This window comes from Pipistrellus hanaki, assembly GCF_964339955.1.
Source record: "Pipistrellus hanaki genome assembly, chromosome: 11".
In the NCBI taxonomy this organism is placed as follows: Eukaryota; Metazoa; Chordata; class Mammalia; order Chiroptera; family Vespertilionidae; genus Pipistrellus; species Pipistrellus hanaki.
In genome coordinates this window covers 38376133-38404072 of record NC_140513.1, presented here as the reverse complement: position 1 = coordinate 38404072, position 27940 = coordinate 38376133, and the positions used below count along the sequence as shown (strand labels likewise).

The following is a 27940-nucleotide window of genomic DNA, read 5'->3' as shown; positions in this document are numbered from 1 at the left end:
AAGTCAGGAATACACATTTTGAAGTAAACTTAAAAATGCACACAGGAAAATGTGTCTTCTATTTATGTTAAGACACTGTACTGTAACCATGCACGATAGTCTTTTTCTTACTCACACATCCCTGCATCCTTGTGAAAGCCAGTGTGGTCAGCGTGGTAGATGGAATTTGTACTCTGAAATCAGACCAAACACCGAATGTAGTCCTAACTCTGCACTTTCCGGTGCTTTGGTCTTGAGCGAATCTACCTCTAAGCATCAGCTTCCTGATGTACAGAATCAGAATTCAAAATTCCTATCTAAAAGGTATGGAAACAGAGGTTATAAGTATAGAGTCCAGTACAGTGCCAGGCACAACAAACACTCAATAAGTGAGTATAAATGTATACAACTTTTTATTTTTAACATATTTTTATTGATTTTAGAGGAGGAGAGAGAGAGAGAGAGAGAGAAAGAAATATCAATGATGAGAGAAAATCATCAATCAGCTGCCTACTGCATGTCCCCACTGGGGATTGAGCCTGCAACTCTGGCATATGCCCTGATTTGGAATCAAAATGTGGCCTCCTGATTCCCAGGTCAATGCTCAACCACTGAGTGACGCTGGCTGGGCAGTAAGGAACATTTAAAAAGTAAGTTTTCAATCATAATATCAGTAGATGCTCTTTAATAATATCAATGGACTTATAGAAAGTTAAATCTATACTCTCTAGGGATGAAATATGTCAGGTGAACATATTGGGTCCCAAAATGCCACATGTGGACACAAAAGTAGAAAATATTTATGAGCCTCTTGAGCCATAGGCATGCTCAATTCAGTTTCAATATTATTCTCATTAACACAGATAAACAAAAACATGTTCTAATTCCCATCACTTATAAGAAGAACTCATAAACACTAGAAATGAACGAAGAACACAGCTCCTCTCTGTCTCAGTTTGTGTTCTGTAAATCAGGAAAATACCTCACAAGGTGGTTTTAGATTCACTGAGAATATATAGACTATTGTATAGGTACTAGAGGCCCAGTGCATGGATTCATGCATCAATGGAGTCCCTCTCACAATCTAGGACCCCTTGGGGGATATCGGACTGCCAGTTGGCTGTGGGGATCGGGCCGAAACTGGCAGTCTGACATTTCCCGAGGGATGTAGTAGTGCATGAAGCAGCAGGCAGCCAAGGAAGAGCCTGAGCCCAGGCTGGGCACCGCATCACTCCTGCTTATCCCACCATGCTGCGCCTGCCCCTCAGTAGTGCTGCCCTGGAGGCAGGAGAGGCTTGTGTCATGGCAGCTGTGTTCACCAGCTATGAGTCTGGCATCTGGTGCCCATTGGTTAGCTGAGCAGGAGCACTGACCACCAGAGGGCAGCTCCTGCATTGAGCATCTGCCCCTGGTGGTAAGAGTGTGTCATAGCAACTGGTCAACCAATCACTTAGGATTTGATAGATATCCTATACCTAGAACAAAAGAGGTGATATGTTCATGTTATACATTTTATTCTGTGATTTGCAAGTTCTTATTTTAAAATACAATGCTTGATTTTAATACTCGATAATTTTAATAAGAACAATAATTTTTAAAAAGTGGCTGAACTTTTTTTTTTTAATCCAATACATCTCATAGTTGTCATGAGAATTAATTTTTGGCCATAATTTTCAAGGAAGGGGAAAAAGGAGCTAGCTAGTGTCCCTACACAGGGAAGAGAAACCCTGTGGCTATTTCAAACAAGCCTATTTTAAAGGCTTATAATCTGCTTTCAGTCACATACAAACAAGATCATTGCTTCAGTAAAAGCAAAAACAAAACAAAACAAAACAAAACAAAACAAATACAAACCACCACCACCACCCCCACACCCCTGCCAAAATTCTTCATGTCTATAAGCAGAACCAAGTCCTGCTGGCCAGACCTGAATTTCTTCATAAAAATAGTTTATTCCTAAGCACAAACAATTTCTCAATGCTTTAAAGAAATCATTAGTGGACAAAGCTTTGTCTCTAATAGAAGCTTTGAAATGCATAGCTGCTCATTAGCCTGAATTGCCTCCCAGACCTTTGCAGGAGAGCCTGGCTCCATTAGAGTCACAGCGGGGTGTTAGCAAGGTTTTCTCATGTTGTATATAAAACAGTTTACTTCAGAGGAGCATTTTGTAAACTCAAGTCATTCACACAGAGTAGCATCTTTCCGAACACATGATTTTTAAAAACAGCGTTTGACTTGGAATTTCATGTCATCATTTGGCTACCATCATGTTTACAACCAATTTAGACACACACAAAAAAATTATCAATGATGCTAAAACAAGTAGGATAAATTTTGATTAGTAATGTGATATTTACATAATTATAGAGTGAAACAGAGGAGAACAGGAGAAACCTAGTGAGTACCACCTTAACCTAGTGATGAAATCTAACATCACCAGCGATGAGAAACAGACACCAGGTGCTTCAGATATAAAGCACTGGGAAGGTCACAAATACTTCTTTGGCAAAAATCCATAACCTGAAAGTAATCATGAGGGGATATCAGACAAATTCAAATACTGAGAGAGTTGTCAAAAATAATTGTCCCAGCCCTACCTGGGTTGGCTCAGTGGATAGAGTATCAGCCTGCGGACTGAAGGGTCCTGGGTTTGATTCTGGTTGGGGGCATGTACCCGGGTTGCAGGCTTGATTCCCAGTGGGAGGCATACAGGAGGCAGCTGATCAGTGATTCTCTCTCACCATTGATGTTTCTCTCTCTCTCCCTCTCCCTTCCTCTCAGAAATTATACACACACACACACACACACACACACACACACACACACACTCTTCAACAGCATCAAGGTCATGAAAGACAAGGGAAGACCAGGAGAATACATTGAGATAAAGATTTAAGATTTATCTGTAATTACTACACACACACACACACACACACACACACACACACACACACACAATCTAATTTAATCCCTATGTATTCTATGGGAATGCCAATATTATTTTAATTTTAGAGCTTGGGAAATTTAGGACCAAAGATAAGATAGTTAGTTGTTTGGCTTTGCCCTCCCATACTCGCTTCCTAAAGTATATGCCGCCTTAGAATATTGAAGTTGTTATTTGAAAAAAAAGAGAAGGAATATAATGGTCAAATACATGTGGGATATGCAGCATTAAATGAAATCAATTAATTAAATTAGTCTTTTCTGTGCTAGTTTATGTTACCATTCTTCAACGTTGATGCATTAATGCAGCATTCCACATTTAATATGTACTATGCCATTCAACAGCCATTTAAAAATATTTTTGTTGCTATTCTATGTAATTTTGTCTTATTACCCAAGTAGATAGTATTTACTTGAAACATGGCATGCACCTGATACTTTAGTTTCCTTCATATGTCAGGCACATAGTAGGTATTCAATAAACACACCACGATTACTGGCATGGACACACTAAGCCTCCTCTACAGTCCCTTTACTTCTTATAGTATTTTTTAATTCTACTTGAATTTTTATTCCTCCAATTTCCCATAAAAAGCTAACATTTACATATCAACTAAGTAACCTTTTGATGTCCTGAAGCTGACTTCTAGTCATTAATAGAAGCTTCAGCCTTCTGCCAGCCTTTGATTACATTTGTGTCACTCCATTCTCTTCTTACCCAGGTTAAGAGTCAATTATGCAAAGAGCAGGATCCTTAAAAGATTTTGAATAAGAGAAAACATTTTAATTTAAATAAACATTCTATACCTGGCAGTTGGGAAAAAATGTAAGGGCCATAAACAGTTCATCAGGAAGCACCAGGGTGTGCTAAATTATAGGCAATAAAATCATAGTGTCATGAAGAAAACCACTACACAGACTTTGAAATGGCTTTTTTCTAAACTGCAAGAGTTGCATTAATTCATATTTCCTGGGATTACACATGAGCATAACTGCATTTTGGGGAAAAGCAACACTTTCTGCCAAGTTCTTGCAGTTTTATGAGAAAGTAGAAATTCTGATATCTTTGTAAAACAGATCTTGAGCTTTAAGCACATAAATGTTAAAATGCACTCACTGCTGCATTTGCAAGGCTGAGGTAATTTTTTGACATATCCTTCTGCTCCTTGTAATTACAAAACTCTGCAAACAGCCTCACACTTTCCTATATCCCAACTTTGGTAGTAGTAGGACGATTGTCACACTGGTGGTATATTTTGGTTATAAGATAAAATTTTGGGTAAGCCTAGGGAAAAAAGAGATGAAGGAGTTTAGGAAAGGTGTCTACATTTAAGAAGTCTTCTCTATCAGAGCAAGGAGGGGGAAAAATGGCTATTGGATATCTTCAATGTATATTAGCCCCTGAGTACCTACTATATCTGAGCTACACTCAGAGCTATGGGAGGAGAATTCAGTCCCCAGGACTACAACCTTTTCACAACTTCTTTTCATAAGCAAATATTTGAACTTGCCTCCATTTGCTGTATACACATCCATATTATCATTTATTTCCTTGTTCTTTTGCATTTGTTACAATTTCCCATCACTCTTTTACAATGGTTCTCAAAGTAGGTTCCTGGACTAGCCACATTAACATTAGCATTATCATTAGCATCAGCCTGGAATCTGTTGGAAGTGGAAATTTTCTGGCCTTACTATAGATCTCCAGGCTCAGAATCTTTTGGGAAGGCATTAAGGAAGAGAACTGACCTGCGGCTTGGATTTGGCAAGCCCTCCGTGGAATCCCAGGGCAAACTCCAGTCCTAACCGCTGCCCTCCTGGCACCACTCCAAGCTCAGTGATGACCTCAGACTCACCAAATCTAGCAGACTTCCCTCAAAATGGGTCCTTCTTTACCTCTGTTCCAATTCCCAGCACTGCTTGTGACTTTTATTTTCTGGTTTCCTATGGGTTTTTAACTACCCTGAATCTTTATTTTATTCTTTATTATTATTTTTTAATATGTATTTTCCCCCGATTCTCTTTTTACCCCACACCATTTCTTTATGGCTTTTATTGGCCCTTTCCTTCCATTTTCTGGAATTTTTCCAGTTAAGTCTTGCCTCATTATACAATAACTTTGTACTTTTTCTTGTGAGAATCTGATAAATTTCCTTGATAAAAATGAATATTATTCATTTTACCTACAGGAGTTTTAGAATTTTTTATTTTAATGAGTCTCTCTATTACTCTCCAAGTTTGCATTTTTAATTGCTTACACAGAAATGCCATCTCTATGTTTCATGTCCTCTTAAAAGGAATACATCAAAATCCAAATACTCAGTTACCACCAAATTAGCTGCATCTCAACTTTCCCATTTCTCTCTAGACTCTCCTAGGAGAAAGTTCAAAGACTCAGGCTCATCCTTGTTTTGTATTCATTTCATCACTGATTACTTGCCAAATCTTTCTGAATCTGTTCATCTAATCTTTTCATTTCCACCAATTTCCCACTAGACCCAGATTCTAATCATCTTTCACTTGAGATTTTTCCTAGTAAATGCTAAGCTAATCTCATTGTTTTTATTGTGTCTTCTAAAGACATTCAATGATTCTCTGATATCTGCCTCTGCCTTCCACATAAAAGCCTTATCCATTAGGTTGGCACATAAGATTATTTCCCAACTTCTGTTCCAAGTGTATCTCAAACTGCCTCCCGTTATATACTAGCCAAGCTGGGAGACTCTCCATTGAATTGTTTCTAGGCTTCATTATTTTCAGTATTTCTGTAGTTTTATTTTTCAATGCTTTCCCCCCAACGTGGAATTCCATCTCAATTTTCCTCCATATGTCTTTTTAATGTGGCCCTAATCTAAACATTATCTTCCCCCATTTTCATTCCTTCACACTTTTCTTATGGCAGCAACACATCTGCAAATTATTGTAACAATATGCACAATGCTTTCTCCTTGGAGAAAGATACTGAGATTTTCCTTTCTCACCTGAGTGCCTAAATACCCAGTGTATAATTTGTCACATTACAGATGCTTAATATTTATGTGCTGAATAAATAAAATTGTCTGTAGTTTGCTTATGAGAGGGTAGATAGGTCTCATAAGAAATGCAGCAAATGAGAAGGGAGAAAAACAAACAAACACACAGATGGAACCTAAAACAAGGAGATAAGAGATTTTAGGACTGAGAAACAAGAACTGGAGTTTTCCTAGGACAGGGATTTAAGAAAGCAATGTGGAATTGTTTTCAATTGTGAAGAGTTCTAAGTGCAGGCGAAGGGGCCATTAGGGAAGAACACTTGAAGGGGTGCTTCCTGCAGAGCTCAATGTACTGTGCAACATTAGTTCTGATGAAGTGAACAGCTGTTACAGCCGATAATATCACGGGTTCTGTGGTCACATAATTGAGGGAAATCTGACAAACAAAAATGAACAGGATTCATTATACCACTTTCTAGATCTTCCCATTTATTAATATGTGATTTTCCAGGAGGGTCTGTAGCCTGAGATATCTCCTGCACTTGCATGACCACACACTGTTTTATTTCAGAGCATCCTGTAGGAATTTTTTTTTTGAGGAACCCAAAGTGGGAAACACTGCAGGAATGTCTCTCTGCAGTTTAATATTCTGTAAGATTTTAAATAAGAAACTAAAGGCAAATTTAATGTTCACTACCTTAGAGATGGAAAAAGTAAATTAGTTGGCCCATAAAATGGCAAAGAAAGGGCACTTCTATTTCAAGCATCTAAATATTGTTATCGGGTCCACATTCCCCTCTCCCAAGAGAACTTCCCAGACTATGAGTAATTTGTTGTCTGTTTCTAGTTTTATCCTTGACCACAAGTTCTCACTTTGTGAGACTTTCCCCCCCCCCCTGGAGGTATCCTCTTAGTAATCTAAGGAAGGTGGGAAAAAGAAAAGTAACTACACACACTACTGTCAGGTCTTTATAATTTAAAGTGGATTTACCATGACTTGAAGGTGTTGCTAAAGCAACATATATATTGAATAGCTTTTTACCAAGAGGTACAGAATAAGAGACAGATCTGAATGGAATGGAGTTAATAGTCTATCTGGCCTTTGCTATTTCATAGTTGTGGTACATTTTTTTTTCTAAATGTCATGACATTTACTTAAGAAATGCTCAAAATAATACTTTATAGTAGTAGACACCAAGTATCACATGAGTTTCATACATATGCCAAAATAGTTGTATTCTTGTAATCCCTAATAACTAACCCTCATAATATCTTAAAGGTAAAATATAAGCTGCATTTATAGAGTTTTATGAAGATGAATTCCTCAGGACTACTCTTTTAGGGAAAAAAAATGTCATGTGGTGCATGTGTGTATGTGTGTGTGTGTGTGTGTGTAAAAATCAATTTAATAAAATGTCTTTCCAATAGATGGAATGGGTCTCAAATTAATTGGAAAAAGAAGTTCATACATGGCTATCATCCTGGCAATTTGGCATCAAGATTATTAGTGACTAGTAGGAATTACTATGCACCTTAATTACTATAAAGAACACCATACATATACATTTACTTTTATATATCTATATTTGTCTAGATGTATAAATATAGTGCTTGTTAATCATTTGTGGACCTTCATTTTTAAAATATTTGTTCAGTTTTTCTATAAACATCCAAATACTCTAGCTTTAACTGAGCATAAGGTAAGAAAACTTTAATACTTTTCTTCCTGAAATCATCTATATATACAAAAGCCTAAGTGACCATCTGACCATTCAGTCATCCGACCAGTAGCTATGATACACAATGACCACCAGGGGACAGACACTCAACACAGAAGCTGCCAAGCTGCGGTGACTTGGCAGCTGTGGTTCTCAGGTGACACAACTGGAACCAGAGAAGTCGAAGCCCAATTCTAGGGTACATCACCCAAGAACTACCCTCTCACAATCCAGGACCCCTCAGGGGATGTTGGAGAGCTTATTTCAGCCTGACCCTCACAGGCCAGGCTGAGGGATTCCACTGGTGTATGAATCCATGCACTAGGCCTCTAGTTATAAAATATTTTACTTAAGCACCCCAGAATCAGGATGTATTATTAAGAAATCTAGACATGGCACAAATAGTGTTAAAAATAATTCAATTAATAGGTTGCATTTATGTAGGGAATAAAATCTTCTGGTAGGAAGGATCCTGCCCAAAACGTCTGCAACTTTGGCTATCTATTAGATAATCTATACATATAAAAGGCTAATATGCAAAGTGTTCCCTCAGGAGATTGACCAGGAGTTCAATCGCTTGCTATGACATGCACTGGCCACCAGAGGGCGGCACGGAAAAAGGAAGATCCCAGCAGGCAGCCAGAAGAAAGGCCCTGGCCAGCAGCCGGAAGGCCCCAATCAGCCCTGATCGCCAGCCAAGCCTACAGACCCTACACATGCACAAATTTCATGCACCAGGCTTCTAGTATAAACACATGGCTTATTCCCTTCTTTTACTTGAACACTATCTAAAAAAGACATGCCCTGGGCTGCTGGGTCACCATATGCAAGAACTCATTCCTTCATTATCAGTGAAAGGTAGCAATTGCTAAATCTGCCATACAGTCAGAACTATACAACTGCAAATTTCACATATGCAAAAGCTGAAGAAAACTATTGCCTCTCAAATGCAAGTCTAATGGCTGCATCCCTATAGAACAAAAGTGTGTTAAAAGCAAAAAAAATTGATTCTCACATTCTCAAACATTTTTGTAGAGTGCCTGGCACCCAGTAGGTGTTTAATAAGCATTTGTTGAGTGAATGATCCCATCTTTTCTCCAGTCACATCACTATTCAATTCTAGTATAGACATTTAATCTGGTATGTTATTAACACTTTTTTATAAAGGTAAGCAGCAATATTTTTATCAGCCCATCTACACACAATCTAGATTAGTTTTGTACTGAGAATAGGTACTCAAGATATTTGTTAAATGAAAGGATGACTCAAACTACCTTTTACCTTTTTAGTGCATCAAGTTATTAATTTCCTACCTCATTTTATGTCAAAAAACTATGTAACTACTTTAGGCAAAACTGCCCAGAAGGTCAGACTTCACCTAGGGGCAGCCTGACTGGCCTCACATCCTTGAAGTTTTAAAAACTTCACTCACTGGCCATCCCTGCAGTGCCCAACCTCCTCAAGCAGGCATGCTGGGCAGTGTGCGCTTTCAGCAACTATCCTATAGTTCTTACTTACCAAATAAATCAGGAGAATTCCCATTGGTTCTGTTTCCTCTCTAGGCACGCTATTTATTGCTCCCAGAGACGGGGGGGATAGGGGATTGTCTTGCTAACCTCATTTGATTCTGTAATTTGAATCTACTGTGCTTTATGTGGGAGTTAGAATCTGAGTCTTGCCCTGAAAGGGGATGAGCAATTGCAGACCATCACACCCCTGCCTAGAAACTGCAGGGGACTGGAAAACAGTGTCCAATTTTTGAGACTGCCTCAGAGAGGAAAAATCTCACTTTGATGCTGATACGAGAGGCATGCCAAGATGGATTTCCATGGGGTATTAAATAACTAAAGCAACTGGAAGCCACTCATTGCTAATGTAATGCCGACATATGATTTTTCATCAGGAGCTTGAGCGTTGGCTTCATTCTGGCCGATGCTAACCATTACGAGATGAAAGCATCGGAAAATTATCCATTCCCTTCAAACTCACATTCTTAAATTCTGTCTCATAAGACAGCTTTGCCACGCTCGTTCACTTCCAGGGAAACATGACACGTGAGCCTTCCCACAGAGCAGGCTGAGGACCCTCTCTCTCTACCACATCTTGCTGCACTGACATCTTTGGCACCATTCTTGCTCATGTTTCACGGGCATTATAAATGGCTCCATCTCACTTCTCTTTTTTTTATCACTAGGCACACTATGAAGTCCTCACCCAAAGCTGGTGCTGACTTGCCTTAGCAACACGATCCTCTTCTAGAAGTATGGCTCTGGACTTGCACCAATGATAGCCACACCAGCCACAATGCTCAGCATACAGGGCCATAGAGGTCAGTACTCAACTTTCAGAGCATGGGAACCTCTGGATAACGATGTCCTCACATTCTCCGAATCTGAACTGTGAGTTTTAATTCCTAAAATATCATTTTATACTTGTTCAGAAAACAAATGAACCAATTCTTGTTTTGTTCATGAAAGGAGGGGGGAAGGGACAGCTCCACAGAGCCCAGGACAGTAAGAGGGCTTACATGTTGCCCGAGTTTGGAGAGGAAGGAAAGAAGTGAACAAGTTGAGTAGGTTGAAGCGATTGGCACTTAGCCAGTTTTCATTTGCCTGTCGTTACAGGCATATTGGATTGGCCCTGCTGAACTGCCACTCTGTGGTATAATGGAAGAGTGAATCGGTGTTCCAGCAGCTGAGGTTAAAAATCCCATTCCTTCCTCTTTCCAGCTGTGAGAGTCTGAGAAAACTGCCTCTCTCTCTTGGTCTTAGTAGCCAAGGGAGATGCAGGGATAAGGTGGGTTGTAACTGGACTGGGCTTTGGGTATCCTCCTCTTTAACCTGGGCAGCTTCTTTTTAAATGTCTTAATTGTTGGCTTTCTACCGTAAGATTTTCTTTGAACAAAGTACACTCTACTAGGTGGTGGTGTCAGCCTCTACTACTTAATTGGTTTGCATTCAATCAGCGACTCTGGCCAGTTCTTTTTTTTTTCTTTTTTAGTTAAATTTACTGGGGTAACATTGGTTAGTAACATTATATAGATTTCAGGTGTACAACTTTATAATATGACATCTGTATACACTATTGTGCTCTCACCACCCAAAGTGTAGTCTTCTGACACCACACATGGTCCCCTTCACCCTCTTTATCCTCCTTTCACCCCACTTCCCCTCAGGCAACCACCATACTGTTGTCTATACCTATGAGTTTGTTTTACTTGTTCATGTGTTACTTTGTGTTTTATAATCAGCGTATGAGTGAAATCATATGGTTGTTGTCTTCTATCACTGATTTATTTCACTCAGAATAATACTTTCAAGATCCATCCATGTTGTCGCAAATGGCAATATTTCTTCTTTTTAGGCTGAGTAGTCCATTGTATATATGTACTACATCTTCTTTATTCAATCTCTTTTAAGACTATAAAACATGTGTAAGTGTTTTTGCAATTTATTCAATGCATTACTAAGTCGCATTCACTATCTCATTTTAACATTGCTGTGAGGTTGATACTATCATTCTCCTCCATTTTAAAGGTTAGGAAGCTGAGACTGTAACCATAAGCCATGTACCCAATGATACACAGGTAGTCAGATATGAATCTGACACATAAGCAAAAGTATTCTGATCCTAAGTTCAGTGTCCCCCCCCTCCATCACCCACTGCCTCACCCACACTCACATAGGAGACTCTCCTGTTAAAACTATACTGAACAGAAAGGAAAATGGGGGATATTTAGTCAAATGTGCTCTGAATATTGAGGCCAATATAATATTTGGCTTTTTTTCTCTGTCACCATGGAGTATTACAGGACATAATTTTAGTGTTTATTTCAGTCATATCATCAAGAGAATAGGAGGAAAATTAATTATCATTTCATTTCATCCCTATTAGTGCTCAAATCAGCATATCTCACCTGCTCCTATACTACATGTCTTAATGAAATCTATTCCTGACAATGGAATAATCAAGTCAGAATGAGAAGAAAGCTGGGCATGGTAAAGTAGAAAGTATAAAGACAACACTATTTTATCACTGGTGGTTGGATCTATATCATGGGGGTGGAGGGGACAGCAAAAATGTACAGCACAATTTTGCTTCATGTTAATGAGCCATATTTTATACTAGAGGAATGAGATAAAGTAAGAAACTTGGCCAAGGTTACATAGAGAGTGTCTCCAAAGTAGCTGGTAAAGGTACAGTAAAAGTAAGCAAAAGAGGTAAGAGATCATTAATCCAAATCATACAAAATTCAATGTGCTGTATGTAGATCCCCTATCTATTTCTTGGATCTCTATAGGGATGAATCTTGGAACAGCAATAGGGTTTTGGGTATTAATTCTTTTTAAAATATATATATATATTTTATTGATTTTACACAGAGAGGAATTGAGAGGGATAGAGAGTTAGAAACATCGATGAGAGAGAAACATCGACCAGCTGCCTCCTCCACACCCCCTACTGGGGATGTGCCTGCAACCAGATACATGCCCTTGACCGGAATCGAACCCGGGACCTTTCAGTCCGCAGGCCGACACTCTATCCACTGAGCCAAACCGGTCTCAGCTTGGGTATTAATTCTTATTAGCTGGTGTAGCTTCCTGATTGGCTGTATCAAGAAAGGATTCCAAGGATTTGACCCAAGTCAATAGGAAAGAGTCACATGACCACTTAGTTATATCTCTGCAAAGGGAGTGCAGGTGGGACTGGGGACATGAGCACTCTATGTTTTATGACCTTTAACTATTGAAATAGGAAAATAACTAATGCTCATTACAATTATTTTATAGAAAACTTTAAACATGAAAGCCATACAAGAGCTTACTTCCACCTCTATTCACTAATTGAACCAAAAACCATATAACCATCTATAAAACATTACAACTCCTGGTGTCAAAGAGTTTGAAGCAAACTGCCAAGTTACCGTCATTTGCTTTCTTCAGTGCACAAGCAAAGCATAACTTATTTTCGCCACATAATTTGAACTTCTCATACATCCATGTGAAAAACTATACTTTTGCAAAAAAAAAAAAAATCAAGTGACAAAGCAACATTTATACCTATTCAAAGTGGCTCTCAGTAATTCTCTTCACACTAGTGATGAATGTGAAGTTTCATAATCAATAAAGCAATATATCTCTTTATAGAACCATACTATGAAAAAAAATTGAACAGAGAGAAATAAGGAAAATTGTCGTCTAGCCTAGTATTATATTTTCAGAATCTTGCAATGAGCAACGTAGAAGGGACCTGAGGGCCATCTATGTCAACTTCCTGCAGATAAGAGTGTGGCTGAAGCCTGAGCCACACTGACCTTTGCAGATATTTGTGCAATGCTGGGTCTTTCAAGCTAACTCACCCCACCTCATTATCCTCGCGTATACAGCACTATCTCATCTCATTTCTCATCACATTCATTTAAGTGCTTCTTGTGTCTCAAAATAGCTTATTGATTTATTAATGATAGCCATTCTGACTGGTGTGAGGTAATATCTCATTGTGGTTTCAATTTGCATTTATCTGATGATTAGTGATGTTGAACATGTTTTCATATGTGTATTGGTCATCTGCATGGAGTTGCTTAAAAACATTTAAAAAGGAACTGCCTTATGACCCAGCGATTCAATTTCTAGGAATATACCTGAAAACCCCGAAACACTAATTCAAAAGAATATATGCACCCCTCTGTTCACTGCAGTGTTGTTTAGAATAGCCAAGTACCTATCAGTAAATGGGTGGATAAAAAACCAGTGGTATGCACATATATATGAAATACTACTTGGACATAAAAAAAGAATAAAATATTTCCTTTTGTGATAGTACGAATGGACCTGAAGAGTATTATACTAAGTGAAATAAGCCAGGTAAAGAAAGACAAATACTATATGATTTCACCTGTATGTGAAATCTAATGGGGGAAAAAAGAAACAGACTCATAGATACAGAGAACAGACTGACAACAGTCAGAGCAGAGGGAGATTGTAGGGCTGGGTGAAAAAAGTAAAGAGATTAAGCAAAAAAACAAAACAAACAAAAAAAAACACATAAAAAACAAGAAGAAAACACAACCTTACATACACAGACAATAGCATGTTGATATCCAGAGTGAAACAGAGGTAGGGACAGGTAGAAGAGGGGTAAGGGGAGATAAATGGTGAAGGAAGGAGACTTGATCTTGGGTGATGAGCACAAAATACAATTTACAGACAATATAATATAAAGTTATCTATTGGAAACCTATATAATTTTATTAATGTCATCCAGATAAATAAAAATTAAAATACATTTTAGTAGTGTTCCAGAAATGAAAATATTAATAAACACGCACAAAGAGGTTGTAGCCCTCAAACCTTAAGGTTTCCCAAGGTTATGGTCACAGGGCATGAATGCCAATTTGCTCATTGTATATTGTATATAAAACACACCTACAAATCCACTGCCTAATTTTGACAAAAGTGTGTTATTTCAGCTCTGTTAAGTATCAAATTGTGTCTCAGTGATATGGAGTTGGCAACAGAAGCTTCTTTCTGGTGTCTGCTCTGCCTCCTCACAGTCCCTGGCCAGCATGCCCTCAGCAGATGTGAGCTAGACCAGGCTACACAATGCCTCAGATCTCTCCAGAAGGTTCCCCAAAGGCTAGAAGTACAAAAATAATTAATGCTTACTATTGGCCAAACATCACAAAGCAGGATGAAGGAGCTTCAGACACTGATGTGTAAGATCCTCCAGCCAACTCAAGCGCTTTAGAATCAAAGAGAACTTATGGGAGAATCATTGAATTTTAGAGCTGAAAAGGGTTTTAAAATGGTAATGTTAAGGCTTAAATTCAGTTATCAGGTTTAAAGCATACCTCTGCCTCATACTAGCTGTGTATCCACAGTTGACATATGTAAGTCTTTAATAATATCTGGCATCTAAATGGTGTTAATTCTTATTATTGTCACTAGCCTCTTTGCATTAGAGATGAAAAACTGTGTTGGAAGAGGTGAAGTGGCATGCCCAAGACAATTCAGTAAGTTGTGTGGATGCTAAGCAAACATAATGGTCCCCATGAGAGTGGCAGCCTGGTTTTGTTGACTGGCTTGCGATTCCCCCCCCCCCCACATGCAGGGTTTTCCATCTTGATTATTCAGGATGCCAGCTTTGAAATTCTACCCCCTCTTATAGGAGGACACATATCAGTAATGTTCTTTTATGGGTATGAACTCATAAAATTCACAGAACCTGTTTATTCTGCCCCTGAGGTAGACTGAGGTCATCGTGAAGTAAAATAAAATTTACTTTAGCTCAGCTTTTGTTTATATAAGTCCATACAGTAGCATTAGGTACCACTTTGCTTGTTACCTTTATTTTGTGCTTCAGCTGAAACCATCTGCTCCATCCATTCATTTATCAAACATTTATTGAGTACCTACAGTACCTACTGTGAAGCTAACACTATGCTAAATTGTATGAGTAATAAAAGCATACGTGGTTAGCATTTCCATGGTCCCAATAATAAAGGAGCTTGCAGTTTTACTAGAGGAGATGTTTCACGTGTACCTTAAAAGCCTGATGATTTGAACAAACACAGATTGGGGCAGAGGATGGTTTTGTAGTCACAGTAAAAACCCAGCTCCGTGACTCCCAGTTGTGTGACATTGGGAAAACCCCTTAACCTTCTCATCCCCCCCTTCCATTCTATGAGCAATTTCGTACAGAGATATTATAACGATTTAAAAAGATGATGCAAATAAAGCACTCTGCACAATGTTTGGCAGCTAGTGAGCACTCAATACATTTTGACTGCATTTGTAGTTTAAGCAGAGATTCCGGATCATTTGCAACACAACTGAGGCGGTAGAGTTCTATTTAGTTATGTGGAAGCCAGATTTCAGTTGTGCTTAAACCATTTGGGAGGCAGTCTGCTGACTAAATATTTGCTATTTCAAGTGGTGGGTTGAACAGAGTTACATTTTAAGAAACTTAATCAGGGAAGTGGTTGGACCGGAGAGGAGAGAGAATGATGTCAAGGAAACTAGATATAAAAATAATAATCTTGGTAAGGTTAGTGGAAACTTAAGGTAAAGTCAATGCAACAGAGATATAGATACATTCAAGAAGCAGTCTAAAGATAGACACCATTGGCAATAGAGAATCAAATAGAAGAAATAACATGTATCCCTAAGATTTCAAATACAGAATACAGATTCAGAGAAAGAGAAGCATCGAACAGAGGGAAAGAGGGAAGGCGGCGGGGGGGGGGGGGGGGGGGAGTAGGGAGGAGCGGTAGTAAGAGATCAACCAAAGGGACTTATATGCATGCATATAAGCATAACCAATGTACACAGGCACTGGGAGGTGGGGGGGAGAGGGCATGTGCTGGGGGCATGGGGGGGGGGCTAGGGAGAGGTCAATGGAGGAAAAAAGGAGGCATATATAACACTATATGCAATATTTTAAACAAGAATTTTTTTTTTAAATATTCTAATACAATGCCTAGAAAAGTATTCAAGATGACCAACAGAATCAAGAGGGCAAAGAAAAAGTGTCCAGTTTCTTACTTTTCACTTATATATCTTTATAGCCAGGGCTTATGAGTGGCTAGAAAATATTCAAGTGAACACCCACCTTGCCAAAAGGGCAGCTTCAGCTGGATCAGAATTCAAATGAATGTATATCCTGGCAATACCACTTTGTACTTCATGCTTTTTGCCTTGAAATATATATAAAAAATAGAATCCCCAGTCTTCCTGCTAGCTCTCTGGAAGGAAATGATGATGTATATAAAAGTCAGAAGAGGTCACATTTTAATGTGAATTATTTGAAGACAGTATTACATGGGCTGAGGCTCAATATGAGTGTGATGAGTGTGTCCTTCTGAGCTCATAAATGAAAGTTGATTTAAAGTATGACTAGGGAATAATCATACTAGAATAGTTTCTGCTCCTAACAGAGAACATGAATTGATGGGGGCCATTCCTTCCTTTACCCTGCTTCCCAATCTAACATCTAAGAAGCTACCCTCTTTTCCATATACTCTGTATACAAATAAGCCTTATCATATCACCTTGCATGTATTGAGTGCCTGTTCCATGTATTGAGGCGCTGTACATAGTACTTCAAAGTCATATATTGTATCATCCCTTAGCCTCCCTATCAGGTAATTATTATCCCCATTTTACTCAAGAATGGACTGAGACCTAGATGGGCAAACTTGCCCATAACCACTCAAGTAGCCAGTGGCAGAGCCATGACTCAAATCAAGTTTAAAGGAGTATTAAAATAGGATGTTTGGAACTGGAATTGAGCTAGAAAAACTGAGGAAGAATACATTATTATACTTCAGTGTTTACAAAGCACTCATTAGCAGTGAATGGCAATTGACACATCAATCACAGTGTGCTGTCTCTTGTCATAATCTTTTTATAATCTGTTCAAATAAAATCTAGTTTTATTAATTTCAAAACTTCAGAGAAGGATAATTATCCTAAGGATAATCCTTAGGATACACTGCAAATATATGGAGGCTAAACACTGTTCACTGAGATAAAGATGAAGCTTATTGTCTAATTAGTGGGTCACAATGTGAATACTTTCTTTCCAAGAGTGGTTCATGGACATATGTATGGGCCAAGTTTTGTACCCCCAAATTCACATGTTAAAGTCCTAACCCTCAGTACCACAGAATGTGACTACATGTTGAAGATAGGGTCTTACAGATATGATTAAATTGAGTTCATGACGGAGGGTCCTAAAACAATATGACTGGTGTCCTTAAAAGAAGGAAAATTTGGACACAGATGGACACAGAGTGAATATCCAGGAAGAGGCACCATATGTAAACTAAGGAGAGAGACTTCAGAGGAAACCAGCCTTGCAGACACCTCTATCCTCCAGAAGAGCAAGAAAAGAAGTATTTTTCTAGGCCACCCAGTTTGTGGTACTTTGTTATGGCAGCCCTAGGTGACTTGGATTCATCCACATTCCAGAACTGGGTGAGGAAAGCATATCAGTGTATTGACCGAGATGGATGAAGGATGAGAAGAAATACTTTGGAGGCTTGAGAACTTAGTGACAAGATCTGAGTGTTTTCTTTTAGATTTCAACAAAATAAAGGGGATCAACAATTCAGTCTTGAATGTCACTTTCATTTTATTAAGTCTCCAAACACCCATGCAATGGGCTCATGAGACCCTTGACAAAGGATGGCATTTCCATGGCCCTTTCAGTACTTCCACTTAAGCAGGAGTCCATATCTGAAGGGCCAGGGGGCTGTCAGCCCCTCCTCTCTGCATCTCTAAATGAATCTTTTGATACCACTGAATCTACTTTTAGTGGGGTCTAGCGGCCTCACCCTGACTGTTGTATTCTCATTGTGCTTTAAAAATGTTTATATTGACTTCAGAGAGAGAAAGGGAGAAGGGAAGAGAGACAGAAACATCAACGATGAGCCGAAGCCTGTTTGGCTCAGTGGTAGAGCGTCGGTCTGCGGACTGAAGGGTCCCGGGTTTGATTCCGGTCAGGGGCATGTGCATTGGTTGTGGGCACATCCCAGGTGGGGGGTGTGCAGGAGGCAGCTGGTCAATGTTTCTCTCTCATCGACGTTTCTAGCTCTGTCTCTCTCCCTTCCTTCTGCAAAAAATCGATAAAATATTAAAAAAAAAAAAAAAAAAAGAAAGAAAGAAAGAAAGAAACATCAACGATGAGAGAGAATCTGGCTGCCTCCTGTCCGCCCCCTACTGGAGATAGAGTCCACAACCCAGGCATGTGCCCTGACCAGGAATCCAACTGTGACCTCCTGGTTCAAAGGTGGATGTTCAACCACTGAGACACATGGCCAGGCTTCATTCTGCTTTTGTATTTGAAGCTAATATCAGATAATGAATCACCCTAAACAGGGTTAGCTAAACTACTGTTTAATTACACTAATGTAGACTCACAGAATAGTTTTCCATCTTTGTGTTTTACTGCTAGGTCTCTACACTTTGTTCTCTCTCTCTCTCTCTCTCTCTCTCTCTCTCTCTCTCTCTCTCTCTCTCTCTCTCTCCCTCTCTCCCTCTCTCCCTCTCCCTCTCCCTCTCCCTCTCCCTCTCCCTCTCTTTTTTATTTTTTATATGTATGCCACTTTCTTCTAATAGATCTAAAGTACAGAAAGCAAGAATTGCTATTTATGAAGTGCCTATAATGTTCCTGTTACTTCATATTATTAACTCTAACCTTCAAACCTATCCTAAAGGTTAAATAGTGTCATTTCCATTTTATGGATGAAAAGAGTAAGACCTTAAAGAGGCCATAATGGGGCTGAAATTTAAAGTAAGCTATGATAATAAAGCCCAGCTTTTTGTCATTGGATATGTAATCTCTAATTATAGTCATTCTCAGGTCATTGTCAGAACTTTTACCATGTCTCCCCACTGTCTGTCATTTACTTAGCATTTTTCTTTAGAGTCAAATTTTTACCTTTGCATTGCCTTAAGCAGTATGCAATGATTATACTTTTATATAATTTAATGCAGGTTATACTTTTAAAATATGCATTAAAATAAATACAAATTTATGTCACACCTTACAAGCATATGCACTAAAATAAATCAGCACCATCCACACGGCACCTAAAATTATCTTGTGAGTCACCAATGGTGTGGAAAGCCTACACTGTGAAAAACACTTCACTACAAACTGATACTACTTATGGACAGAATGAACCCAAAGCACAGCCCAGCACAAACCCGAGAGTTTTCCCAGAAGTTACTAGATCTGTATTTTAAGCAAGTTGTGCAGCCACCTGGCAGCATCTTCAAATCTATAGACTTGACTGATGGGTGTTGCAGGCTTACACTCTTATTGAAGTCACATGCTCCATTCTTTTTGTTTTCTCCTGCTGGTTTTCAGCTGCTCATTCTCTCTTGATATTAATGCAGGAATCAGCAAACCAAATCAGGGACAGAGGCAGCACAGCTGCCTAGAGGTAGGAGGGCTGGCCCTGCAGGCTAATGGAGCATCAGCAGTTCTGGGAGAGGTCAGTCTCTGGACAGGCACAGTGAATGGATTTCAGGAATGGAGAGCCGGGCACAGCTGTTCCACCTGGTGAATCTTGTGCCAGTTTCCAAAAATAGCCCCTCCCTGCTTGTCTTTAAAATCTAAACTTTTGCTGCAATAAATATATTTCTATGACATGGTTTTCAGATTTCAAGAGTCACCTGTTAGGCTGTAAATATCTTATAGGAGAAGTAACACCTAGAGTCATTATTAACTAGTACTATGCCTGTAGCTTGTGCTTAGGTGGCAGTTAGGGACATGCGAACAAAAGCCCTGGACTGGTGATGGCGAGGCGTATGTTAGCTGCTCTGAAAACAAAGCAGGAGCCTGTCAGAGAAAACTGTCTCCTGCCCTCCCTTCAGGGTCCTTGACAGAGTCCTTTCCACTCCCACCCCTTCCTCCAATCTGGGTTCTCCTTTGTTGTCAGGCACCCTCTCACCTGATCAGGAGCTTCTGTAGCAAGTTCAGGCCTTCTGCTGGCAAATGTATTAAATATATATACAATTAAAATAAGTGGTGTGGTCTGGATATTTCTTAAAGGTTAATAAAAGTTGTTCTCAGATTGAAGGAGCTAATATTAGCTAGTATTAGCTAATATTAAAGATAAAAACTTTGCCAAAACCGGTTTGGCTCAGTGGATAGAGCATCGGCCTGGGGACTGAAAGGTCCCGGGTTCGATTCCGGTCAAGGGCATGTACCTTGGTTGCGGGCCCATCCCCAGTATGGGGTGTGCAAGAGGCAGCTGATCGATGATTCTCTCTCATCGATGTTTCTAGCTCTCTATCCCTCTCTCTTCCTCTCTGTAAAAAATAAATAAAATATATATTTTTTAAAAAAGATAAAAACTTTGTGCATAGTCATAGCCTCATAATTTAAGTATCCTGCTGGTGACAGTTTTCTGTCAACTTGGCTAGACTATATTAACCCAGAATTTCATCCACCACTAACTTGAGTATGATTGTGAACATATTTTGTAGATGTGATTAACATCTACAATCAGTTGACTTCGAGTAATTGATCATTGATCACATAGGTCAGTAAGATTTACTGAATGGAGTAAAGCCCTTAAGAGCAAAAACAGGTCTTCCAAGAAGAAGAAATTCTGCCTCAAGACCACAGCATCAACTTCTGCTGGAGTTTCCAGCCTGCCAGGGCCTGCCCTATAGGTTTTAGACTGCCAGTACTGGCAATCACATACACAAATTCCTTAAAAATTTTATCTATATATAATTTTGGTTCTGCTTCTCTGAAGAATCCTGGCTGATTCACTACCCAAATGGAGCATGTGTAGAGGGATGCAGTTAAGATAGCAAGGAGTCCGAAAAACAGAAGGGTCTGGAAAGTATAGTATGGGAGGGTTGGTTGAGGTACCAGAGATATTTAGCCTAGAAGAAGGGAGTCTAAGTGTGACCTGACAGCTGTCTTCAGGCATTTAAAGGTCTGAAATGTAGATGAGGGATCAGGCTTGTACTGTGCTGCCTTAGAAAACGGAACTGACACCTAAGGTTTGAAGTCACAGCAGGCAATACATGCAAGAGCTCACTCACCATTGGAGCTGGATCAGCTCCTTCTAGAAGTGAGCTCCCCGGGACTGGCTTTCTAACAGAACTCTGATGAGTGGAAGGAAATTATAAAAGAGACTCCCTGATTAGGTGGGAGGAAAGAGTGTGACCTCGAAGCACCCATCCAGCTTGCCAGTTCCATGACCATGGCTACCATTTGCTACATACTTCCTATGTGCCAGGCACTGTGCTCAGTACTTCATATGTTTGATTTTACTGCACCATTCTTTCAACTCCTAAGATGGGCTTAGTATCCTTATTTTAAAGACAGAAAAAAGAAGTCTCCTGGAAGATCAGTAACTGGTCCAACATCATTCAATAAGTTAATTTCAAAGCTAGATTTCAATCCCAGGTCCATCTGACTCCCTAAGCTCTCCTGGGGAGCCACTGTGTTAGGAGGCAACTCTGTGAAAACACAATTCTTACATTGTGATAGTAGGATTCGAAATCACGAGCATGAACCACAACCTTTAGCACATGTATCCTAATTACGTATTTGGGTATCTGCCTTCAGTTCAAGGTAGTAAATTTATCTGTGATGGGGCCATGCTTTATTTGTCAATGCACTGAAAGTGAATGAAACATATTCTCTCATTTAAAAAAAAAGTACTGGTTGGCCATAGGAATCAGTTGAAGAAAAGATAGACACAATCCTGGTCCTATGAAGAAACTTAAATCTAAAGGGAAGACAAGTATGAAATTAAAAGGTACTGGTAAGTATCTAATTACAACTGCATTGATGCTGAGGAGGAGAACCAATTATTCTGAAAGAAACAAATGGGTCCTTATGTCCTCTGAAGGGTCAGGGAAGATATTTCTCAATCCATGATTGCCAGGGTAGGAGCTGAAGGATGCACAGGGCTCAACTAGGTGCAGTGTACAGTGTGGTCCAGAACTACAACCACTTAATTGGAAGAAGTGAAGGAAGGCCAGTGCGGCTGATCTCCTGTTAACAGGAGGGCAGGGTCATAAGATCGGCTGGAGAAGGGAGACAGAGGCCATGACATGCAGGGCCATGTAGAATGAGTTATCTTCTTAAATGAATAAGGATAGAGATAACTTCGTGTCTTAGGACATCCCAATCACATAATCCTGAAATGCAACTGCACCTGGGGTTGGGGCAGTGTGTGGAAGAGTCAGCATAGCAGACCTGAGATGGCCATCCCTAGAAAGTCTTCTTTGCAAGGTTCATCCCTGGGTGGCATCAGGACACTTGGAAAATGAGAATGTTCCTACCACTCCCAGAACCAATACAAGTGGCTCTCTGTGCCTAAACTGTTTGAGAAAATAATAAAGTTTATGCAGAGCACCCATTTTTCTCTTTAGGAGTTGGGAATTTTGGTTTGTGCTCAGCAGAGGATGTCTATGTGACCAATCCCCAATAGAAACCATAGATACTGAGTGCCTAGTGAGCTTTCCTGGTAGACACTTCACACATATTGCTACAACTCATTGCTGGAGGGATAAGCCTATTCTCCGTGACTCCATTGGGAGAACTCAGAGAAATTTATACTTTGTTTCCTTCAGACTTTACTCCATGCAACTTGCCTGTTGCTGTTTTCCTTTGTGTCCTTCTCTGTAATAAATCTTAGCCATGAGCATGATTCTAAGAGTCTTATGTATATTCTTAGTGAATCACTGAAATGGGGGTGGGAGTTGTTTGGGGACCCCTGATCCAGGATGTACAACCTTGTGATCCAAAAGCCAGGGGAGGCCCATGGAATCAAAGCTTTGCCTCTGACCACAGAAGGGGGTTTACAAGGATGGACTGGAAATGGACTCCCTGCTTCTGGGGAATTCTTGCCTCTGCAGTTGCTTCACTACTCTAAGGTCTAGAAATGTGCACTGTGATCCACAGCTAGATAATCCTATATAATAAAAGGCTAATATGCAAATCAACTGAACAGTGGAAAGAACAGTTGCTATGACATGCACTGACCACCAGGGGGCAGATGCTAAATGCAGGAGCTGCCCCTGGTGGTCAGTGAGCTCCCACAGAGGGAACACTGCTTAGCCAGAAGCCTGGCTTATGGTTGGCAAGTGCTGGTGAGGGCTCCCAGACTGCGAGAGGGCAAGTGCATGAATTTCATGCACCAGGCCTCTAGTGAAAATATAAAGACATATACCAACTTTCGATGAGGATTCATAATAAATATTTAGTAGTCACTGGGATCCCTAGTGCCACTGCCCTGGACTTGCCATCTTACCTTTAGGAGTTCAGTAAGCCAACTTTGTACTGCTCTACAGTTTAAATCTACGTGCCCTTTATTAAAATGCAGATTGTATAAGTCTAATAAGGTAGTGTTAAGGGCATTTCAGTTTTATATCTTTATGCTAAGCCAGTCAAAGTTCTGGTCAGAATGGTCTTTTTTTAATGCTTTCAACTTATTATTCAAGACCAGGCAAAAAATAGTCATTTCTTAATATTTTATATTCTGCTAAGTACAAGAATTATCAATATAAACATACTAGAAAACTACATAAAAGTGAATTTTATAAAGCTTATGGCAGCTTCACTATAGCCAGGTGGAACAATGATTAAAACTATCGATTTTGGTTACTAAATACTTTCATTTTTTTTGAGTAAATGAAGATTCAATATACTTACTCTGATGTTCCCAGAGAGAAAAACAGCAATGAAATATTGATGATAAAAACTGGCACGCACACAAAAAATAGAACTGGCACAGAATCAAACAATTCTACTGGTCTTCTAGCTCTGGAACCCAGCCATTCTGGTCATATTATCGAAGCAGGTCTTAATTCCTATCACACAGCACTTACTCTGCCCCATGAACTGCCACTTGGGAGACTACTACCACTCTCAAACTTGACATCTCTGGGAAGCCTGACATTCTATTCTTATGGACAGTCTCACTGAGTTGAATCAATAAAATGTCTTCACTTTTGTTGTGTACAGTTAGAATTAGTTTGTGAAATCAATAAATATTTATTACTAATCAATAAATATTATTCATGCAAGGCATGTGCCATATCCTAAAGGTGACCTAGTCCTTGATGTCCAGAAACCGACAGCCTTAGGTGTGTAATCGCATGTTACAGTACAATGAAGTGATAACTGTGCTATTAAAAAATACAAATTAATATCATGATGTTAGAAAGGGAAAAAAAAAACCTTTGTGGATCTAAACAACTGTACAGGAAGGATCTACATTGAAATATGAGAATTATTGGTATTCAGTGCTCTGAGATAGTAGAGCATTTCTGACAGAGTTAATAATGTGCACAAATGCACACTGAGGAGATAATGAATAGAGTATGATAGCTCAAGAGAGGGTGTGTTTAAGTAAATAGTTCAAGATAAAGCTGGGCAGGTAGGCTGGAGCCAGGCTGAGGGTAGCCTCAGTGCAGTGCAGGATGGTTGGCATTCCTCTGGCAGGATCACCATAGACATTCTTTCAAGCCAACATTGTGGATGCTTAATCTGGAGGAGTGAATAAGAAGGACAAAATGGGAGAGTTGTGGAAGAGGCTGTAAGTCACTGAATATAGATCAAGGGAAGATCTGAAATGGAAGGGCAGCACAGCATACCCACTGAAATGAGAAGAGCTCAAACTGGGTTGAAAAGATAAGAAGGAAGGCAAAGGTAGGTTATGATGAGCAAAATGAGGCCACAGCCAGTAAACATGAAAAATTCTTAGAAAATGGAGCTCCCACAAGGAAACTTTTAAAAATTAGTTTTAATACACTTGCATAAAGTGCTGAGTTTCTGAGTCATAACCTAAAAGGTAAAAAATGTAACATAACCCAAACAAAATGATCCTTAGTGTAATGACTGATTTACTGTTATTCTTTTCTAGCCCATAACAATTTGCAGGCTGGAATCAAGTGCCTAGGGTAGGGTGTGGCATACTGCAATTGTTCAAAAACTGGAATTAATATGTAAGTATATTAAGAAGAGGAGCTAGTTTGAGAAAAATGATAAATCTACTTTTAAACAAGATGAATTAGAAGCAAAATGTCTAGCAAGGGTTGCTTATTTGTAACAACCCTTACTGTGTTAGGGCTTGTAAGCAATTGGTATATCAGATCTTTTATGATACTTTATGGGTGACATTTGTCCCAATCTCTGTAATAATGATCCCCGTCATAAAACTAGGTTTTATTGTAAATGTCTATCACCCCCAAAGAATCGCCAAGCTAATGGATGAAGAAATCATGCTTAAGTAGGATTGTTAAGTAAAGGAGACTTTTTGTGCTAAATTATTAAACATGCCTTTAACTGGTTTAAAAAATTTCAGGCTTATATTTTTTGAAGTCCTGTTCCCTCTTAAGTCTCCATAAACTAGAAATCTTGCCGCTTACAAGTACAAAATGAATCCCTCTTACATACCACTTCGATGAGTGAATGAACCAATGAATGGGTGAGTGAGAGCTCTGGAAATGAAGATTAGAAGAACGTCTGTGCTGACACTAATAGACTCATACCAAATGGCTAAGTCATAGTCCGATGGCCTATGCAATCACAGCACTCTGACCCAATCATTCATCTTACATTTCAAAATATTTCTAAGCTATCCTAAATACTTAGGAGGTATATCATTAAGTTCAGTGAATTCATTAAACACACACACACACACACACACACACACACACACACACACACACATTAAAAACATCTATTGTTGCTCATAGCAAAATGTCTCTTATCTAAAAAACATTCATGTAATCACCTCAATTACCTGAAGCTATTCTGGAACCCAGGAAAATAAGAAAAGTAACCAAAATTCACATAGCCTGCCTGTGACTGGCACACTGGAAAGGGTAAGACATGATATCTAGAAGAGGGACAGTAAGGGAAAAGGTGAAAAATGTAAGTGCAGACACAAAACCTGACTGAGCACAGAGTCTGGGACTTAAGTGTAGGAGACATGCTGCATACACATCAACACTTCTCTCATGCTCAGTGGTGACCCCCTAATACCTAGAGAACAATGCTTTGCATCAAAAGGGACAGAAATGTGTCACATATTTGAGAAATATTCCTACCCATGTGTTTCAAATTAGAGAAAATAAACTTTGACATTTTAAAGTTATAAAACTCAGTCTTGTGAAAAAAAATTCACTGAAGTATAGTATTTTATGACCTGATGACAATAATATCGAAGCAAGGCTCAACCTTGTGACTTTTATTATTCAAAATGTTGCAAACATGCCTATGGCAGAGCTTGGCACTTAGTTCGCGGAACCCTACCTTTCCTGAGAAATAAGGTGTGGTCGCATCTTCATACCAGGAGACACAGTTCTAAGAAATGAATTCTGCACAGACTTTTCCAAGAAATTTCCCATTAACTTGAGCTTTGAAATGGAAACAAACTCCATGACACAGGCCTTCCCAGACATAAATAACAGACTCTCTGCAAATGTTTTATAAATGGGTCTTGGCAGATGGGTGGCCTCTTTAAGTTGTTGCTGATATTGTGTGTGACAACAGGGGGCAGAGTGGCCTCCCCCAAGGCCTTACATGTACAGCAGGGTCACATTTGATGCTGTTGTCTAATTAATAACTTGGAGTTTGGGCAAAAAAAGACAAACACTGATAAGTCATTGCTGATTAGCACTGAAGGATGTTGCCTACTAAATTACTTTTTTTTCTTATAAGAGGGGGAAATTACCACTGAACATAATTTATTCTTCAAATCATCTATTCCTATCTGTAGCCCATTCTAAAGCTTCACCCCCTGCCATTCTCTCCTGGCCTCTGTTCCCCCTTTTATTTCATATCACCACAGTGTCCAGCCTTTATTCACCTCTCTGTACCCCCACGTTAACTACTATAATTCATCCATCCATAGTGTTCTACAGATAAACTTTGGAGAAACTCTTTCCTTCAGTTGATTTTAAGGGTTGGTGCTAGGGTGCCATATTTCAACTTATGGAAGCATTAAAGCAGTCCTGTCAGCCCATAAAATTCCCACTGTACAAAAGCACTCTGAAGATAGACTGAGCGCACACCTCAGAGGCTTAGAACCTGACAGTAAATGTCAGTAGAGGTCAAGGATTCCTTCCAGTGGCCTGCGAAAAAATTGAAGGCAATGAACTTCTAGGTTAATTATTCTGTGTACAGTGTTTTTTAAAAATAATGTTTCTTTTTGACTAACAAAACAGAAGATGTATTTTGTAAAACATTTGAAGGGCAGAAAAGCACAAAGTAAAAATAAAATTGTACTTATTGCATGATCCATAACCACTCTTGACATTTGTCTTTTATAATTAAAACAGCTCAGTGGTGTTTCTTCATTTTAGGGCTCATGGTGTTCAAATGCAGAAATTAGCAGGAAGAGAGCCAAGGTTATGTTCTCTTGTGTTTCGTGAAAATGTGGATTTGTAAAAGCTTTGGTTGTCATTCTTCTAGTTGACATTAATCATCATTTCATAAAAATAAATGGGATAGCATAATGATGAAAGCACAGGTTATGGAACCAAACTGCTGGATTTTGAATTAATACGTTCTGGCCATTTTAATTAATTACCCTGTACTTTATTTTCCTCATAAATAAAATGCAGATGATAATAATAATATTAATACCACTTATTGGAGTCATTATGAGAGTTAAGTGAATATATAAAGTATTCAGAATAGTGTCTAGCACACAGTAAATGGTCAATTAACATTTTCTATTATGAAGATCATAGATCTTGGCAATGGTACATCCATTTTCAAAGTCTCATATTAGGCCAATTTCATATATTATTTCAGTCATGAGGAAATCAGTTACAAAAT

General features: G+C 39.1%; 1 protein-coding gene and 1 long non-coding RNA gene across 13 annotated transcripts in view; one reads left to right on the top strand and one right to left on the bottom strand.

Annotated features, from left to right (window-relative positions):
• The window catches only part of TRPM3 (transient receptor potential cation channel subfamily M member 3), a 662437-nt gene that overhangs the window by 340720 nt on the left and 293777 nt on the right, over positions 1-27940 (bottom strand). The window lies entirely within an intron of this gene.
• The window catches only part of LOC311630504, a 123776-nt gene continuing 105052 nt past the window's right edge, over positions 9217-27940 (top strand). The window contains exon 1 of the long non-coding RNA XR_014796389.1: positions 9217-9945. This is a non-coding gene — a long non-coding RNA (uncharacterized lncRNA). The remainder of the gene's footprint in view (positions 9946-27940) is intronic.